The 20,310-nt window shown below is 34.5% G+C and overlaps 1 long non-coding RNA gene across 1 annotated transcript in view; it reads left to right on the top strand.

The window, feature by feature from the left end:
- LOC145683477 (uncharacterized) overlaps nucleotides 1-5,863 on the top strand; it is a 51,153-nt gene extending 45,290 nt beyond the window's left edge. Inside the window, exons 4-5 of the long non-coding RNA XR_014131117.1 lie at nucleotides 3,723-3,792; nucleotides 5,777-5,863. This is a non-coding gene — a long non-coding RNA (uncharacterized LOC145683477). The remainder of the gene's footprint in view (nucleotides 1-3,722; nucleotides 3,793-5,776) is intronic.
- The last annotated feature ends 14,447 nt before the right edge of the window (nucleotides 5,864-20,310 follow it).

The following is a 20,310-nucleotide window of genomic DNA, read 5'->3' on the forward strand; positions in this document are numbered from 1 at the left end:
GTATTGGGTAGAAAACGGGAGATGTTGAATTTCACCTGATGTTCGCCAAACTATGCTAGAGAAACAAAAACTGAATTCATGGGTATATTATCATTCGGACATATCGCATCATTACCTTGAAAAATAGTCTAGGTCATAGGATGCATATGACTCTTTAAGATGTCATAATCACAGACAGTGGAAAGACCGGTAAGGTTTAGCAAAGGACCCGATCACAAAAGAGAGTAGTGCAGTCCACAGTCTTACTAAGCCACAGCCATGTCTCACAGTTAGGCATAGACACTGTGGAATATACACGTCACATATAAATACGACCCTCGCTCTAAAATAATATGTATGATGAATCTTCCGACCACGTCACACGTTCCCTGTCATCAGCCATTCATATTACGTATTAGCAACAATGTCGTGCTCAAGCGTTTTATGAATTATTCGTGGTATCATCCGTGAAACGTGATCCGGAATATTCATGTCATATAACTGGTGACGTGCTGTTATTGTCGCACGGAAGGCTGTAGAATTCCTTGATTTAGTTTCCCCCAGTCACTTGCACTGGAATCTTCATTTGAGTGAAAGTCCGATTTATTGTTTGGTGGAACCAGTTTATGAGAGTCTTTTAACTATAGTTTCTCCGTACCAATGTGGTTTTGCGTGAGTTTCTAGGTCGTAGCCATCTTGAATGCCACCTTTCGTGACAAAATAACACAATGTTACTTTCGTCACTCTGATACGACATAGTCAAATGCGAACAGTTTGCCCTACTTGAAAATCAGAGTTTCCAGTTTTATATTATAACCATCTGTCTGTTTTACTTTAGAATTTCGTTCTAGTGCTTCTCACATAATAAAGGGTTTGGCCAAATAAATCATTAGAAACACCCTTTATATTGACTTAGCAGAACAAAACGTACTGTCTTTAACATTCAATACATGATCAGCAGCAACTGAACTCATGACTCTTCCTCCTCTAAGATCAGGAGACCGATACTTAGAGGCTGAAGGCTCAGAGAGTTTAGGACGGTCTGCGTTTTTCACTTTCGTAAAGCTTTAAAAAAGATTTATAAAAGTAGTGAAAATATTAAAATAGGGAATATATCTCCAAATCTACAGGCCTAGAAACCAGTTTAGCCGTTATTAAAGTCTAGAATTCTCCAAAGAATGTTGCTCTGCGGGAATTTAATTTTTAAATTTTACATGGATATAAAGTTTATCCACAAAACTGAAAACGAGACCTTATTCAGAGAGATATATTATAACAAAATCATCTAGAGACGAATAACACTAATCCAGAACATTTATAGAACCTTGTCACCATTTAATTTCAAAGTAGAAGAAAGTAAAATTAGAATTTCCAGAAAGAGGAAATATATATTTCCGTAGAATTACTGAGAAAATAGAGAAAAAAGCACCATGGTCTGACCTGCTCTTCGCTCATTACTATCGATTGATAAATGACACACAATTCCCGATGTGTACTCACTGCATTCTGTCAGTTGACGTAAAGAATTCGTATGACATATCTCACTTTCCTTTTATTGAGATTTTGTATCACAGGAGCTAATTCATATTTCTGGTACTAGCACGCATGCAACTCCACTCGGATGATTATATTTCTAATGCCAACACAAAATACTAGGGCATGATTCAGCGTATATTCAACTTCATAAATGCTGCAAACCCCGTACAAAAAGTACTTTTTTGATCAGCGCTTGGTATTATCTGTGCTCATGGAAATACCATTCAAATAAAAGCTTATTACGAAGACCAGCTCATTCTGAAAGCAGCTACCCATTCACAAGCGTAAGTTATTTTATAAACTAATGAAGAACGAAACAAAAGATCTTCAACAATTTGTTACTGTTTACGTACCGACTACATCCGTTACAGAACATCTCTATTTAAGAGCCTAATAGTTCGTATTAATTGCACTTGTACAATGGTTTTTAGGACAATACAAATACTACACTACTTATGTTCTTGTAATAATAAATACAGGTAAATTAAGGGATAATCAATTTTCAGACGCTGTGCACTTTACTATGACATAAATGTGTACAACTGAAGAGATCATTTCAAATATCTGGCCATATATCCGTAAGCATTGATATTTGTCAATGTTAGAATAAGAGCAATATTACGATATACAATAACCCAGAGTTGATTTTACTATCTTCCTGAACATACATTACTAGTTTCCAAGCTTTTCTGTCTGTGATCATAGTTTTATGCTTTGTCACATGTGATTTTGACTTACCTCAAAGACCGTAACAATTCAAGAAAGAAATGATGATATTTTTATAATGTCATGTTATTGTTTAAGAACTTATTGATGATGTCCACATTTATCTGCAGGGAAGAATTTTAATGCAAAGTGGATCTCTTCCATTATACAAATTCTGATGCTTCCGAGTTGCTACTCAAATCAAGATGAATCCATATGCGTTATGTATTTTCAGCAACAACATCAGTCAACCTCCCAATTCACTAGCTGTTTGAAAGAAGTTTTATGAACGTCATATATGATTCACCAATTCATTTACTTAGAAACTATCAATTATTCAACAATATCATAGCCATACAATAACCAGATAGAAACTTTGAATCGGTTTGCCTTAAGCCACCGTTACCTCACATACAATAAATAAATAAACTTCAGAGCCCATTCGTGGCTAAGCGGTTAACGTAACGGGAGATCCGGGTTCGATACGGGGGCTCATGTACTTCGGAGTTCACTTTAATCAGTACGTCCACACTTTATATAGCCTCGTTGCTGAATGGGACGTTAAACTCAAAATCAACTCAACTGAAATATATACACTTTATTCAAGGTAGTCTGACGAAAATATTTTCCTTATTTAAAATTATTTTGGGGAGTTATTTCATTCTTTGCTATTTTACCAGTAGCGAAATACTTCCATGTGTTGTACAATCAGAAACAATATTCAGTATAAGTTGGAGCTATCATTTCTTATACCTCCAATCTATATTTAATATCATTTCTGACTGTACATAGATGTGTGTAGTTACAGTATAATGTCGAAGAACTGAAACTGGCAAGTAATATTATTCTGTTGACAAAAGTTCTATTGTAAATATTTTGCAAACAAAGGTAGTTTTATTTTCAATTTAAATTATTATGAATGGCAATTGTAATTGCATTGATTTCTTTTGTTTGTAGAATTGTTTATATATGCATTAATTATCTAACATTAAAGAAAAACTTATAGTCAGTTGCTTATTACGTAGTGACTTTTCTTGAGTAAAATTTTGGGAAAGAAATCAGTCTACATGTGTTTTTTTAATGTTAAGCAATTAGTTGAAACAGTCTTAGCTTATATTTTATATTTAATCTTAATCGAGTTGAATGGGTTGGTTTTGACATTGAATTTATAGTTTAGAACTTCACGTACTTTAACTGTTTAGCAGCACAGTTAATTACATGAATCTTGTTTCGTCATTGCTTTAAGTATTTTCTGAACCAGTAATTGCTTTATTATGCAAGTATACGTTATTTACTGCTACTAAATTGAAATTGAAAGACAAAGTTACATTAGGTGCAAAAATAAGAATGTTGTTTCACATTATAGTTATTTCGCATTATTAGAATGCTGTCTTCCTATATATTCATTTGTGTAGGAAAAAATATATTTAATATTTTATCTATTCAAATAATAACGTTTCTTAATTTTGTATTTTAAAATAATATTTTATCTTCATCCGCAGATTATGCCTATGAAGAAAATTCAGAATAAAAGTGACGTTTCTGGTAGCATTACCAGAAACTAAAAATATGGTGAGTGTACTGCATTTCTTTTACATTATTAATACTATTTAAATGAAATATATACGCGTTGTATGGTAAACTAATTTTTGACACCATTCAACTAAGATTAATTGGTATAGTTTCGATAATGTAGGGCTCCCACTGATAGTGGTTTTTAAGCACACTTATATTCCTAAGGAAACAGAGGAGGAAGTTCACAATAGTTTAGACTTTCTCTAAGTTATAGAAGAAAAATCATAAATTAAATATGTCACACAGAGAGGTTTATAAGAGTTAGCCATTACTATTTCAACAATAATCATATCGTTTACAACTATTATAACGCTCATTACAACTATCAAGATATATATATATATATATATATATATATATATATATATATATATAATGATAACCCCCATTAAAACCCCATGCGATGGTTACACAAAAACAATAATAACACTGGTGTGAGCTGAATTGGAAACAATTCGAGATAAGAAAATAACATGCTGTTGTTTCAAAGTTGAACTATTTCGACAATTCAGCTCACATGAGTGATATCATTGTATCCCATGAACTTTATATCTTTATATATATATATATATATATATATATATATATATATATATATATATATATATATATATATATATATATATGCATGAATAGCATGTGCCATATTAAAATATCGAAGTTTCAGAATCCTGCGATACTTGCACAAACTATTTTTAGAGAGTAGTTGGATATTACTTCAAATTACATGTCTGTAGTGAAACTCCTTCTATAAAACTTGCTTTTTGAGTACCTTAGGATCCTGAGACATGAATTTTTGGAGAGCGCACATATTAGATTCTAAGTGAAGTCTTGACCCGATTACGGTAATTCTCATAGTTTTGGAGCTGTGGACCTTTAACGTTCATTTTTATCATTTTTCGGCAGCCTATAACTCCGAAAAGAAGCATTTGTGATACTTCTTCAGGTTGATGTATACTTTTTGTCTTACCTTATTATCAGGAATCGCCTCCCAAATGTTGTGGGTGTTGTTTTGAAACAACATATATATATATATATATATATATATATATATATATATATATATATATATATATATATATATATATATATATATATATATATATATATATATATATATATATATATATATGTGTGTGTGTGTGTGTGTGTGTGTGTACAAATTCCATGAAAAATGATTGGAGGGCAGTGATTATGTTATTTCTGCATTAAGTGACAAGGCACGTATAAATTAATATTTAGAACCTACGTTATTAAAATTAATACAAAATTTACCATTTTTTTTGCTTGTTCTTCCTAAGTGGAAGGTGATAATGAAATGCATCTTACCACAATCATATATAATGTTATTTTAAAAATATGAACCTGAAGGATATTCAGTGTTGCCATCCATAGGTATTAGAGCGTTGCTAGAATAACAACGCTCCTAAAATGTAACTTAAAGCAGCGACTAGAGGAACGAACGCAACTGCATTTGGTTACTCATCACGTTGTTTTGGTTTCCTGTGAATTACTTTTTAAATAATAGTTATATTTAGTTTGTATTAAACAGAAGAGTTTTAACATATATTTATTAAAACTAAATAATAATGTTATTTAAAAAGTAGTTCACAAGAAACCAAAACAACATGATAAGTAACCAAATGCAGTTGAGATTGTTCTTCTAGTCAATGCCTTAACTTAACTTTTAGGGGTGTTGTTATTCTGGCAACATTGTAATTTCTATGGATGGTAACACTGAAAATTCTTCCGGATCATATCTTTTGTTGTAGAATAACATTATCTATGATTGTGGTAAGTTGCATTTCATTACCTCCTTTCACTTATGAAGAACAAGCAAAAGAAAAATGGTAAATTTTGTATTATTTTTAATACGTATAATTCCCAGCATGTACATTGCTTACTAAAAGTTTGAAAAATTTAGTTTATTCAGAAAACTAATAATTAAATAGCAATTTACCTTTTTCTATTTTCTTTACAGGCGGAAATTGTAAACTAGAATTAATAACTAGTGCTGGGTGAGTTGACATGACTCTAACCTAAATCTAGTTATTGTAGTTAAGAAGCGAATAATTTTTCTTTCATAAATATCATTTGTATTATCTTCTTAGAAATAAAGAAGTATTTGATCTCACTCAACTAATTTTAGTAAAAAGAAATTTATTTTATAATGGTAAGATTATTAAGTGCCTTTGCGGACATGAACCTGTCAACGAGACTTCCTAATCAAATTTAGTCCATTCGATAAACATAACAAATATATGTTCATGCACAAAATATTAGTCACCATGGGCAACGGAGTAAGTCCCTGGAGCCCATTGACCCTGTTAGTATAAAGAAAATAGTAGACTCGTAATGAAATAGCTATTGCATCAACACTGTTCATTGGAAAGTCATGACTTATAGCTCATTCTCTTCAGCATGAAACAAGGTTGCTAGAGCGTTATGTATTCGGGCTGATAACGTACATGAATGGGGAAAACTGAGAGAATGTCGGAAAAATTCCCTCTGGAAATCCCTCCCATCAACTTATACTCCTCTGGAGCAACCCGGAGTAAAAGTACAAAATCCAAATGTTTCTAGAAAAATACTATAGGGGATAAAAATATGTGTACCAAGTTTTGTATTGCTAGACGGAATGGCCGTTTATTTGTATACAAACGTTTCCCCCATACCTATTCCGTCTATTTTATGTTTACAGATTATACTATGTTTGTTTAGGAGATCCCGTTGACAGGTTTATATACTTCCCTTGCGAGATTGTTGAAATGAATGAAGTATATGAAATTTATTTATTTGAAAACTTATTAATTTAAAAATTAGTATGATTTTATACCCAAACTCTTATTACAATGTTCCTTTCCACGTATCCGTGAGATTGATATTTCTTCATTGGAGCTGTTCATTGGAACTGTCCAAAATCTAATTTGTAAAATTCCGTTTACTAAATGAACTGTTCTTCAACTATATACCCAAAATCATTCATTGTAAACCTTTTGTATCTGTACTATCTGATTTACCAATATAATTGTTAGCCTCTTTCCCTTCCTTCGCCAGATTGAGTTCGTACGCCCCGAACGTTATTTTATTTAATTTCATCTGATAGCTTTAATTTGCTGAGTTTTGTACAGAGTAGAAAATGTCAGATAAGCTACATCTAGCTGAAGCTAGCGTATCCAAAGTCTATCAATCTACTGAACCGGCAGATGTGTGTCTGTCTCTCCCGTCATAACTTTAGTAAAATTTATATGATTTTAGTGGAATTTTATTAAAATAAGTTGGTGTGTGTTAAAGAAAAAGTGTGTTTTAGTAGTTCTGACCAAAATATTTATTCGATACTTTTCTTAAATTTGCATTTACTACTACTGCAACTACGCCAGAAAAGATCAAGGTAAAGAATATTTTTGTCGATATAGCGGTGAGATGTACATGAGCAATTGACTTGATAAAGGAATTTTAAAATCAACTTGAAATCACATTAAGAAAATATAAGTGTTAGAAAAGTTATTATTACCTCGACAGTAATAGAGAGAGTAGAAGTATAATATCAGCAATTTAATTTTTCAAATATCTATAACATACTGGAATCATTCGAAAATGTGTTTGAAGAAATATATTTAAATCCAATTTCAGTATTTTAAGATGATTTCCATGGTGGGTATGTGCCTTTTAATTTGTATCGTGGACCCTCCAGAAACTTTGTTTTTAAAATCCTTTGGATTCTTCTCACATTTCAACCAAAATGTATTACATCATACGTGATGACATAAAAATGCGTTTCATAATAATGGTAAACACAAATGTTTCACAATAGGCGGACAATAGAAAATTAGTATGGAGTTATATACAAAGTTTGTCTCTGAGAAACTACAAATTTAAGAAAATGTTAATACGGCTCTAGCAGATGATCTTTCGTTGCATAAGAAGGATATGATTTACGGAAAATATTAGAAAGCTTACCTTTATAAAATATTTCGTATTTCGAGTTACTTGATGACACAAGTTCAATTCATAAAATTTACGTAAACTTCTAACAAAGTGTCTGATAAATTCTTTCCAATATATTAAGATAAAGGAAATGATTATATTGCAATCCAAATCAATAAATTTATCTCAATTAATGAAGGTTATTAAATATATTAGAAAAAATATGTTCCCCAACACTTCCAAAAATATCTGCACCTCTTCACCGGGCACCTTATATATATACTGTGTGTTTCACCCAACACAATCAATGTTTGGGAGATGGTTCCTGACATCAGGATAAGCCAAAAAGTATAGACTAATCTCCGTGCACAAATGCCTGCTTTCGCATTTATAGGCTGACTAAAACATGAGAAAGTGAAATTTAAAGGTCCATAACTCCAAAACTATTCGAGTCAAAACTTCACCTAGGAACTAATATGTGTGGTATCCAAAAATGCATGTTTCTGAATCCATAGGCACTCACGCAAAGATATTTATAGAGAGAGTTTAGCTACGGGAATATAATTTGAAGTACTCACCAACTATCTCTACAAAAATTGTTGGGAAAGTACCACAGGATTCTGAAACTTGAATATTTGCATACTGAACATACTAGTTTCTAAACGAAATCTTAGCTCTTCTACGGTAGGTTCCATAGTTTTGATCTATTGGCCTTTAAAGTTCATTTTTTTATGTTTTCGGCAGCCTAACGGAAGCATTTGTGCACCCAGGTTGGTATATATATATATATATTGTCTTACCTTAGTGACAGGAATCACTTCTCAAACGTTGTCGGTGTTATTTTGATCACCCAATCTCTCTCTCTCTCTCTCTCTCTCTCTCTCTCTAAATTTAACATTTTCTTATCATTTCCTACTTTTGAAAAAGTAAAGAAATTAGATAAAAAATAATTACCATAAAGATACTTTCGTTTCTCTCTAGAACTGCGACATTCATCTACAGTATATTAATGTGTGAGTTTCTCTCAATACTTCAATATAATTTTCTTGATTTCATATTATTAAAACGTTATTACAATCTATATTCATTACTACTTCGGATTAAAAGTGTAAATATTTTACTCATGGGAACTCTTGTTAGCCCTTTCTTTGGTAATTTAACCTATAATTTAACCTATATTTTCTACTATTCTTGCTAATATACCTAATGATTATGAATCGGGAATTAACTTCTTTCTTTAATATAACATTATACAATTCTATTCTGCCAAAGTCTAAGTACAGATTTCTATACAAGTGAAATACATAGCAATACATAGCAATATATATATATATAGCCTCTATGCTGTTTAAAGATTTTCTTTAATCGAAAGTAAACGTCTTCAACCGGCCTGTAAAGATGTAGTTATTAATTAAATTACTACGACAAGCTTTACCTATACGAAGTGAAATGAGATGTTTATATAATAAATCCTTTTTTCTATTATAGAAAAGTATTTAACTAAAATGCTATTATTATCAAAAGTTGATAACACATTTGACACAGATACAATTTGAAGTCTATTTATTCGCACATTTACCTTTAAAGAAAATTGTTCATAAGTTTACAAATAAAGTAGAATATTTTATTTCGTAATTCAGAAGACTATGGAATTGACGGTTAAATTTATTTATTTCATTGCATTATAATCATTTTACAATACTTGGCCCAAACGTAGATATATACTCCTGCATTGATCAAGTATACATAGTATCGCTATAGTTCCTAGACTTGCCAATAGAGTTCGAGACACTACGCTGTGATCAGGTATCGCACGTGTATCTGTGAGACCAGTGTGTTCAATCTATTCCAAGGATTGAGAAAGATCTTCATCTTTCGAGGAAATTTATCAGCTACTAGATTTTTGCTCTTATCATCTGTATTGTTTACAGGTGATTTCTTGTGTTGTCTTGGTTCTGCTGTTTTTCTCTAATCTCGGTTTGTCAGTCCACTTATACCCTGAGCGGGTCACTACACATTTGTGTTTTTGAAACGCCAGGCTATTTACTAACACCTAGACAGTGACGCAGGCACCTCAGTGTTTTTGCGGTACGCCTACTTAATTCAAGCTCCTAGTGGTTATATTATCATCCCCGGCGGTGCTCGACGGACGAAAGGCTCTGCCTTTCTGAAGTCACTTATAAACGACCATGCCTAAGACTCCAGACTTTTCTTCCCAGGGCAAACACCAAAGCTTACCGCTAATGGCACCACCTAGAGAATCTCGTCGAGAGGTGGCACGATCTCAAAAACGCACCAAACCTGCTAGCACCTCTCAATCTTCCGATGGTCTCCACCTAGGGATCGCGAGCGCTCTCGCTCCCCCTCCAAACCTTCCTATACTGAGGCCCTCAAGAGTCCTCCTAAGTCAAAACCTACTGCATCTGATTCTTCTTCTTCTGTTGCCAGCACTTCCATCGACCAACCTATGGATGCTACTAATGCCACGCCTGCACAAACTACCATGCTTTTTACCCAGATAGATCCAGCTCTCCATAATATTAAATCCTTTTATATGAAACTGCTTCGCTACTGTACTCGCCTGGATTTACAGCAATTCATTAAAACCCAGAATGGTATTATCCTTAAAACTGCAAACCCAAATCTCTATCAACATCTGATCTACAAAGTTGGACCAGCCATGTTCGGCACCAATACCAAAATTCAGCTTTTATAGTCTCCTGGCTTAAAATCACCGCCTCCACCCAAACGTGTTCCTTTACTAGACCTGGTGCCGACACTATTACATACAACCAAATTCGGCAGGCCGGAGAGGCATTCCACCATGTTCTCGCCCAGTTGTATACAACTATTCTAACTACTGGCTATTTTCCTCCTCTCAGGAAGCTCGCCAAAATTGTTTTTTTTTTAAACCGCAAAAAGATCCTACAAATATCGGCTATTATCGCCCAATTAGTCTCACCAACGTCTTCAGTAAGACCATGGAGCGTATAATGGTCACACGCCTTCATCCCTATTTAGAAACTGAACATCATCTGCCCACAACCCAAGCCGGCTTCCGACCATCCTTCAGCACCACGGATCAACTGCTAAAGCTCTCGAGCCTCCTGACTAACCACTTCAATAAAAGACTACCTTCTGTCCTCATTTCATTGGACATTGGGCGAGCATTCGATACGGTATGGCATCAAGGTCTTCTTTTTAAACTCCTACATCTTCTTCCTATACCGTACGTCCGCCTCATAGTCAATTTCCTCCATCAACGCCCCGCTTTTGTCCAAATCAACCAGGCTCAGTCTCACCATTTTGTTCTTCGTGCTGGGGTGCCACAAGGTTCCGTGCTCTCCCCCTTACTCTATATCTTATATGTTGCAGATATGCCACAACCTCGGCCGCCCATCCATGCACTCCAATTTGCTGACGACACAGCCTATCTCGCCTTGTGCTCTTCTGTTGATCGTATTAACACTACTCTCCAACCAGCAATCAATCAGTTGGTCACCTGGTGTCTGAAGTGGAAACTCAAACTAAACCCCGCCAAAACCCAAATGGCCTTATTCGCCCGTAACCGCAACAAATTTTGTCCGACAAGAAATCCTGAGCGTCTCCATCTTACGCTTCTCGATTCACCGTTGACCTTGTCCAACAATGTGAAATATCTAGGCGTCATTTTTGATAAACATCTCACCTGGAGAGCCCAACTTTCACAGTTACAAACTAAAATTCGACGCCGAATAAATTTGTTGCGAAGCCTTTGCGGCACCAACTGGGGTCTCAACACCAGGCTCCTTCTCCATACGTATAAGGTCTTTGTCCGCCCAGCTCTTACCCATGGTCATATTGCTTGGTTGTCTGCTCCACAGCACTTCTACAGCAAATTACAAGTCCTGGAACGTCATGCTCTGCGAACCGCTTATTTCTTACCGGCAAATACTCCTACTAGGGAGGTCTATCGGCACACCACCATACCCACGCTTTTACAACATCTATATCGTCTTCGCAGTCGCTATATAGCTGAGGCACATCCAATTCTTGGTGCTTTGCTCGATCAGACTCCTGCACGACCACGGCATGCCTATCCACCAGTTGACCATCTACTTGCACTGCATGAACTTGACCAGGCCACGGCAACCTATAACGCACGTCGTCGCATCTATCAAAGCCATCTACATATCTATCGTCCATAATCTCTCCTACTCTGCACTTCTTCTACAACATCTAAAGATATAATATTTATCGCACATCACCACAATCAATAGCTTCCTGTATCCCATCTATAACCAGGCGCTTCTAATAATTCTGTTTTTCTCCTGGCCCGGAGAAGGCGTTACCTTCTGTGGCCCGCCCAGTTTAAACTGGAAATGAAATTGCAGTTTAAAAAAATCAAGTATAACAATCCAGTTTATGGGTTTATTTCCTTCGGATCTTCCGATCTTAAGATGCAAGTAAAAACACATTAAGAACAACCAATAAAGAAACCAAGACTACATGGTGGATAAGAATAAGAAATTATATAAAATGCAATGAGCTGATTAGTACAGTACTCCATACCAACTTTCGAGCCACCCTGTATGATCGAAATAGTACTTAATATATCTCAATAAGGAGACGCGTTGTCGCCATTGTTATTCAACTTTGTCCTGGAATACGCTATAAGGAAAATGAAATATAGGAACCAGGGCCTAGATTTGAATGGAATTCACAAGGTTGTGGCGTATGCTGATGATGTAAACATAATAGAGGATGATAAGAGAACAATAGAATGAAATGCAGAACTCTTAATAAATGCTTGCAGGGACATGGGTTTAGAAATAAATGTTGAGAAGATTAAATACATGCTACTTCGTCCGGATCGTAATACGGCAAATTATGGATGCATTAAAATATCAAATAATACTTTTGATAAAGTGGATACTTTTAAATATCTAGGATAAATATTAACTGACGAAAACCATATTTACGAAGAAATTAATTGTTGACTAAAGCAGGAAATTCGTGGCGTTATTCAATTCAAAATCTCTTATCATCACGAATTCTGTCTGGAAATTTGAAGCTCAAAATATATAAAACGATAATCACGCCTGTTGTTCTGTGTGGTTGTGTAACATGGTCGCTTACTCTGAACGAAGAACATAGACTGAAAATATTTGAGAACAAGATCCTGAGACGAATATTAGGACCCAAGAGGAACGAGAATGGAGAATAGTGGCAACTTCATAATGAGGAACTACATAATTTATACGGTTTACCAAACATTGTTAGGGTCATTAAATCTAGGAGGGTCAGGTGGGAAGGTCATATATTAAGGATGGAGAAAAGTAGGAATGCTTTCAAAGTCTTAATAGGAAGACCAATCAGAAAACTGTCTTTATGAAGACATAGGCGCAGATGGGATGACAATATTAAGATGGATCTCGCAGGATGAGGAATACAAAGTAGAAACTGGATAAAGTTGGCTAAGCATATAAATTAGTGGAGCGCTCTTGTGAGAGCGCCATTGAATATTCGTGTTCCATACGCCATAAAGTTAATTAGTTGTTTAACTATATCTTAATAATAACAACTTTCAGTATTATAAAGAATTTCAGTTTAGGTTCAAACAATGAAATTCGTTTGAATCTTATCGAGTTACCCATCTCCGTAAATTCGAACAATGATACGTGGCATTTCAAAGCAGACAGGAGAAAGGGATGAGAGGAAGTACTCATCATATATAAAAATAATTGAACCTTAACATTTTCAAATATTCCGGTAGGCTTATAAAGCATCCAATCGATCTAATGAATGATAAGGTTACCAGAGTCCGTATGCACTTGTCGTAGGAAACTTACTCATTAAGATTGTAACGTGACAAGTAAACATCTAAGTCAATACACCCTAACATTTAATGTTTCCCGCGTTGTTAATGTGTGTGATCAGTGGCTCAAATTCGTTTACAAGGAGAACAGGATTTTAATTTCCTTCATAACTCAGATTTGCTGTAACAGAAAACAGTGCTGCTCCTAATAGACGGAAGGTAAACCTAACATTCGAGTAAGACATCCCCCATTCTTTCACATCCCCATTAGGTTCTGTAATACAGTGAAAGCTCTTATGGAGTCGTTTTGACGTATGATTAGTGTCATACTAAAGGGTTGACTAGTACGGGAAACATGTTAGTCGAACTCCTTAGTATGGCACTAATCACGCGTCAGAACGACTCTCCATATGGCCCAGTAATACCAAAGGTTATCAAAATGACATTCACTAATGCAAATGTTTACACATGTTCGAACCCTATTCAGGTACAGCTGCTACTGCATATTAATTTTGCACGACAATTCTTCCAATGCAGAGTGAATGTTTGAACATTGAACTTGTTCAAACTGTACCTTTCGTTGCGAAATTGCTGAACAGAAAGGGTATGAGTATTTTTTACTGTTCTTCACGGTTTATTTTGAAACACATACAACATTTTAAACTTGAGGCGCTACAATTACACAGATTGCTATTAAAAACACAAAATCAAGAGGATACAATGTCTCATAAGAACTCAAAATTCGCAGAAAATATATAATATTGGAGGATAGTACGACTACATCTAAAAGTATCACAATTCTAGATATCATCTAGTGATAGCAAATGAAGCCAGGCAAAGAACCAGAGTTCAAGGTAGACGAAAGTAGATTTGACATGAGTGTATACCTACGGTTAAACAATGTTTCGTTATCGATTGTGACAGTCCTTCCAGCAGATATTGACACTTGATCGGAGTTGAATAATAGCATATCGGAAGTATGATTCATCCTCCCCAACATTCGCGATCGTACTGGACGGAATGAGGCTACACTGCAGTGCATATAGATTTGATGGCTCAATGAACACACTACACATCGTTACATTTAATCTCAATGATTCTATGCGGTGCCCGATCAGACTACTTGTACGTTTGACTCTATACGAATGTGTGTGTGGGTGTGATTTTGTGAGCGTAAGAGTTAAAGTTTCTCAGTCGAATCTGCTAGCATCAAACCCACAGTTGTCGAATTATGGTGTAGAGCTCCTTCTCTGAGGCATCGAGCGATTGTGAAATGAAAGGAAAATCTTAATATTGAAAGAAAATGAAAAATTACAAAAAGCAAAAGCTTTCGGAAGCTTCTAGTCTCGACTTTCTATAAGCTCTCCTTGCTGGTGTTGTGGTTGGGAAGTGTATCTTTACTGCACATGGTCCTGGGTTCGATTTCCAGTGCAAGAGTACGAAATTTTAATTTCACAATTATTCACTTTCATTACACATTCGTCTGCTTCAGCATATAAGGACTAACCTATGAAGGGAAACTTGAAACCTTCGTTTCTGGTAATTGTATTATGTTGGACAGAGAAAAGGTGGATTTTCTGCTTCACAAAATGACACTTTCCCACAGAATGTGGATGTTGTACAATAACATGTTTCACTAATTCTAACCAACATATATAAATGTATCCATATCTATCTCCAGATTTGAATCTCTCTGTCTCTCTCTCAATATCACCTGCCACGACCTTAGATAGCCAGGAATCAAATGTGAAAATTTAATTACCAGATGAAAGTGTAATATTAATGGTCAATCCTGACTTCCTATATTGTTGTTGTTAGTAGGTTACAGATATTTAGGCACTTCAAACAGAAAACGCAGGCAAAAAAATTAGTAAAAGAACTAAAAGTAATCATATAAAATTGCCAAAAAAGGAAATTAATATTTGAAGAAATAAAATATCCAAAGAAAGGAAATAAATCATTGAAGAGCAGTAATTTCGTTCAATGCATTCTAAGTAAATTAGTCCAGATGGCTTTATCTTCAAGTGGAAGGAATACATTACGTCACAGCAGGAATGACTTGCCGGAAGCTGCTTTGGACAATTTGTATCTTTACCAAAATTGAATTGTATAAGGTAGAACAGATTTCTCAATCTTCATTCACCTTTATATTACAATATCTTACTGTTTGATTCAACGAAATGAAGTACTTTGCTCATCTACTAGTCCCAACTATATTTTTTAATCTTGTTAGGCCGAACTGCAGCGACTGATATAATTTGAGATTTGAGACACTAACACTGTCTCATGTGGAAAAGGCTAACTGCATTTTAGACAGTGATATCGTGTTGCGATGTTCTCTAATGTAATGAGCTATTCTCCACTTTGACTGTTACCTAGAAATTAGTAAAACTTAAGAAAATAATAATTCATTATTACGCTCCCGCTCGTTTCATACGAAGACCGAGTTTAGAGTGAGTTTTTCTAACTAAACTAATGGATAACGGGGTAATGAAAAACATTTAAAGTTAGAAGAAAAGTAACTTACTTCAAAAAAATCACTAAAAAGCAAAAATGAGTTTATAAAAAATATGAACTGATTTTAAAAATTGAGGTGAAAGGTAAGATATAATAAGAGCACCGAAAAGAAAACGATAGTAATAATAAAGCACTTAAAAAAGAGATAATAATATATTAGTTTTGTCTTTAGCTTTTCATTTTTGATATCATGGGAAGAAAGAAAAACACATTAATGACTCAACAAATTACAATCGAAATTATTTTAGGTTAAAAGCAACAGTCCAATTACTTTAAGGTTGAAACATTACTATTTTCTTATTTCTGTGACCATTCTGAATCATTCTGAGCTGGACTATAGTTGGAAAGACACATCGAACCTTCGCATACATGACTATGTATTTACAATTCAAAGTCGAATACCCGTTCAAGGAAAAGAAATATATTTTTAGATCCCTTGTTTTGCAACATTATTCATCACCTCAAAATGGAAATGTTCCAGTGGTTGTCAGTATTTTTTTTAACCAGTGTCTGTCACTCACATGAGCTGACATATTTTATTACAAACAAACTATTGATCAGTTTATGGTTAAGAATAGAGTATCAAATACTAAGCTTAAGAAATGTACAGCACTTTCAGTACTCAAGAAAGAAAATACAAATGGTTTAATATATTGTTAAGACAATATCAGAAAGAATAATGCTACCTGAATTCAAAAGATAAAAAAGATCACTTTATTCTTAAGAGTACAATATAAAAACTAAGTTTATTAACTATACTTCACTTTAAGCACTCAAGAATGAAAATAAAAATGTTTGTGCATACTTTTTTAAAAGTAATTTGAGAAATAAAATGTGTTAACTGAACTCACAATTTAACAATAACTTACCTTAGTCTTAAGAATACACTATAAAATTCTAAGATTAATAACAATATATTACTTTAAGCCCAGCGATGCGCACAAGGCAAGACTTGAGGCTGTCTCCTCTCGAAAAGGTGCCGTGAAAGTTATGTTTCGTCTCGAAAACTATATGTTTCTACTGGAAGAGCTGTCTCGTCTCGAAATTTCGTAACAAAAATTCCATCTCGTCTAGTCTCGTGTGCATTTCTAATCAGGCCTGTAGCCAAACCCTTCATTTCGGAGGGGTTCGATGCGGCTTGACGATATCCGGATTTATATATCGATAATCGATATCGACAAAATATCAAAACTTGTTCGATATATCAAAATATAAGCAATATCGAAAGTATCGGTATATCGATATTTTTATATTTGAATGTATCAATTGTTCGATCGAAATATCGTACAGCCCTAAACTCCAACTGTTGCCGCCTTTAAAATTAAAGTGAAACTTGCTAACTAATCTTATATAAGTAATATTTTCTCGGGGGGTGGACTGAACCCCATAGACCATCCCTGGCTACGTCCCTGCTCTTGATTCCCAACATCGGCATGTAACCAAGGTGTAAAATCATGACAACCGAAGTGGTGAAAGACTGACTGGAGAGTAAAGAAAAAAGGGAATTATATCGCTGACCACTAGATCACCGATTAATTAGATATGAAATACACGTTACTTACACAGAATTACTGTAATTATTTGGCAAACTTCTGACATTATTTACTTTATTCTTCCCCCTCCTGCACCAGGTTTCTAGTGGGTCGAATTATCTTCCTAAAATATTTAATTCCCCGTCCCCCAGGATTTCGCACTTTGAGTGTGAGTGTAACTAGTGAAAGAGTAAAATTTATAGTTTTAATAAAGTGGTCGAACGTTGTGTTGACAGTGTTTATTCCCCTGACGACTATTGGATTCTTTAATATACAAAGTATGATCCAGTAGGCATCAGGTGTGGCAAACTCTATTACAAGTATTTGAAATGTGATCTAGTAGCCGCCACACCCATTATCTCATAAAAGTGCTTGTTGATATAAAATCTGACTGGAAAAACATATTCTAGGGATATTAGATCTAAGGTTCGAACAATGAGATTAATAAAAATTATAGTGTCACGATTGATATATGACCAAAAGCGCACCTGATTCGCTTACGTTTTTACACAAGCAAACACTCTCCTGCCCGTTGTTCCATTTCACACTTCGCTACTTTTTCCAAAAGCATTCCTCCACCAAGGGTTCCGTTGTGGCACGTCACGTGACATTGTAAGAAAGGGTTTAACGAAACTACCAGTGTATGTATGAACTTTTAATTTCATGTGCTTTTCTTATTTTAAAGATTTTAGTCCGTAAAAGACGGGCCACTGGTATTTTTATCCTGTACTATGCAACTATTCCATCCACTCGGTACGTCTTCTAGAACCGTTTGTGGATAATAGTAATACATTATTTCCTTATTTTAAGCACTATTACTATTGTTGATATCGCCTAATTTTTGGTGTATTTATTATCATCGCCTTACGAGAGTACGTGTACACTTATGAGCTAACAAAATCTAAGGCTGCTTATTTACATTTACTTATATTGAAATAAAATTTATTGATTTTAGAAAGGCTTACGACTCGGTTAGGAGAGAAACATTATACAACGTTCTTACAGAGCTTGGAATACCGAGAAAGCTAATTAGATTAATTAAGATATGTTTAAGTGAATCCCAAAGTAAAGTCCGGGTAGGAAAATTTTTGTCCACGAGCTTCCACGTCGAAAATGGCCTGAAACAAGGAGATGCGTTGTCGCCATTATTATTTAACTTTGTGCTGGAATACGCCATAAGGAAAATCAAAGATAGCAACCAGGGCCTAGAGTTGAACGGCATTCACCAGGTTATGGCATATGCTGATGATGTAAATTTAATAGGGGATGATAGGAGAACAGTAGAAATAAATGCAGAGATCTTATTAAACGCTTGCAGGGACATGGGTTTAGAAGTAAATGCAGAGAAAACTAAATACATGGAAGTGCGTCGGGACCGTAATACGGCAAATTGTGGAGGCGTTAAAATATTAAATAATACTTTTGATAAAGTGAATACTTTCAAATATTTAGGATCAATATTAACAGACGAAAATCATATTCACGAAGAAATTAAATGTCGACTAAAAGCAGGGAATTCGTGTTACTATTCGGTTCAAAATCTCTTGTCGTCGCGAATTCTGTCGAGAAATTTGAAGCTTAAAATATATAAAACGATAATCATGCCTGTTGTTCTGTATGGTTGCGAAACATGGTCGCTTACTCTGAGGGAAGAACATAGACTGAAAGTATTTGAGAACAGGATCCTGAGAAGAATATTCGGACCCAAGAGGAACGAGAATGGGGAATGGCGGAAGCTTCATAACGAGGAACTACATAGTTTATACGGTTTACCCAACATTGTTAGGGTCGTCAAGTCTAGGAGGCTTAGGTGGGCAGGTCATGTAGCTAGAATGGAAGAAAGTAGAAACGCTTTCAAAGTCTTGACTGGTAGACCCATAGGAAAACGACCATTAGGAAGACCTAGGCGCAGATGGGAGGATAATATTAAGATGGATCTCGCAGAGATAGGAATACAAAGTAGAAACTGGATCCAATTAGCTAAGGATAGAAGTCAGTGGAGAGCTTTTGGGAACGCGGCACTGAACCTCCGGGTTCCATAGGCCATAGAGTTAGTTAGTTAGTTATATTGAAATAATATTGAATGAGTTTAAAACGGTTCTTTCAAAAAAAAAATTGTTATTGAGCCATTAAATGAAGCGAAGCTACGTTGCAATTACTTCATTTATTTATATCTGGTTGTCCTGACAACGACATTCCAAAACCTTATTATTTAGAAACCTATGACAACATATAAATATCTTGTTTTTATCGATATTATATCTAACTTCTTTTTCTTCTTCAAAAAACATAGTTTAATACATATATAAAAATACTTTACGCCCAAAATTTACAAGTGATAACAATGTAAAAACATATACAACGTACCGTTGTATATTATGGCGCCGGACGGACCATTCTTTTTATTCATTTACTTAATAAAAAGAAAAAAACTCTCGATTGTTTACTTTTACACATTAATCATTTGAGTTTTCGAATGCACCTCGTATACCTGAAAATTACAATTCATATAATTATACATATATATAATATTTAATTTTATAATAATATTATTATCATATTTATTTTAAACTTTATCATCATCTTCATTTATTTATACATTTGAACGACAATAAATCACATTCGAAATTAGATTTACAAGTTGTTTGATTTTAAGTCCTTTTTCGGGTCCATTAAATACTTGTTACAAGCTATTAATTATTTACTTAGGCATCATGAATAATATTTCGAGAAAGATGTATG

Source organism: Thermobia domestica, chromosome 4 (genome assembly GCF_964235325.1).
Source record: "Thermobia domestica chromosome 4, izTheDome1.hap1.1, whole genome shotgun sequence".
NCBI lineage: Eukaryota > Metazoa > Arthropoda > Insecta > Zygentoma > Lepismatidae > Thermobia > Thermobia domestica.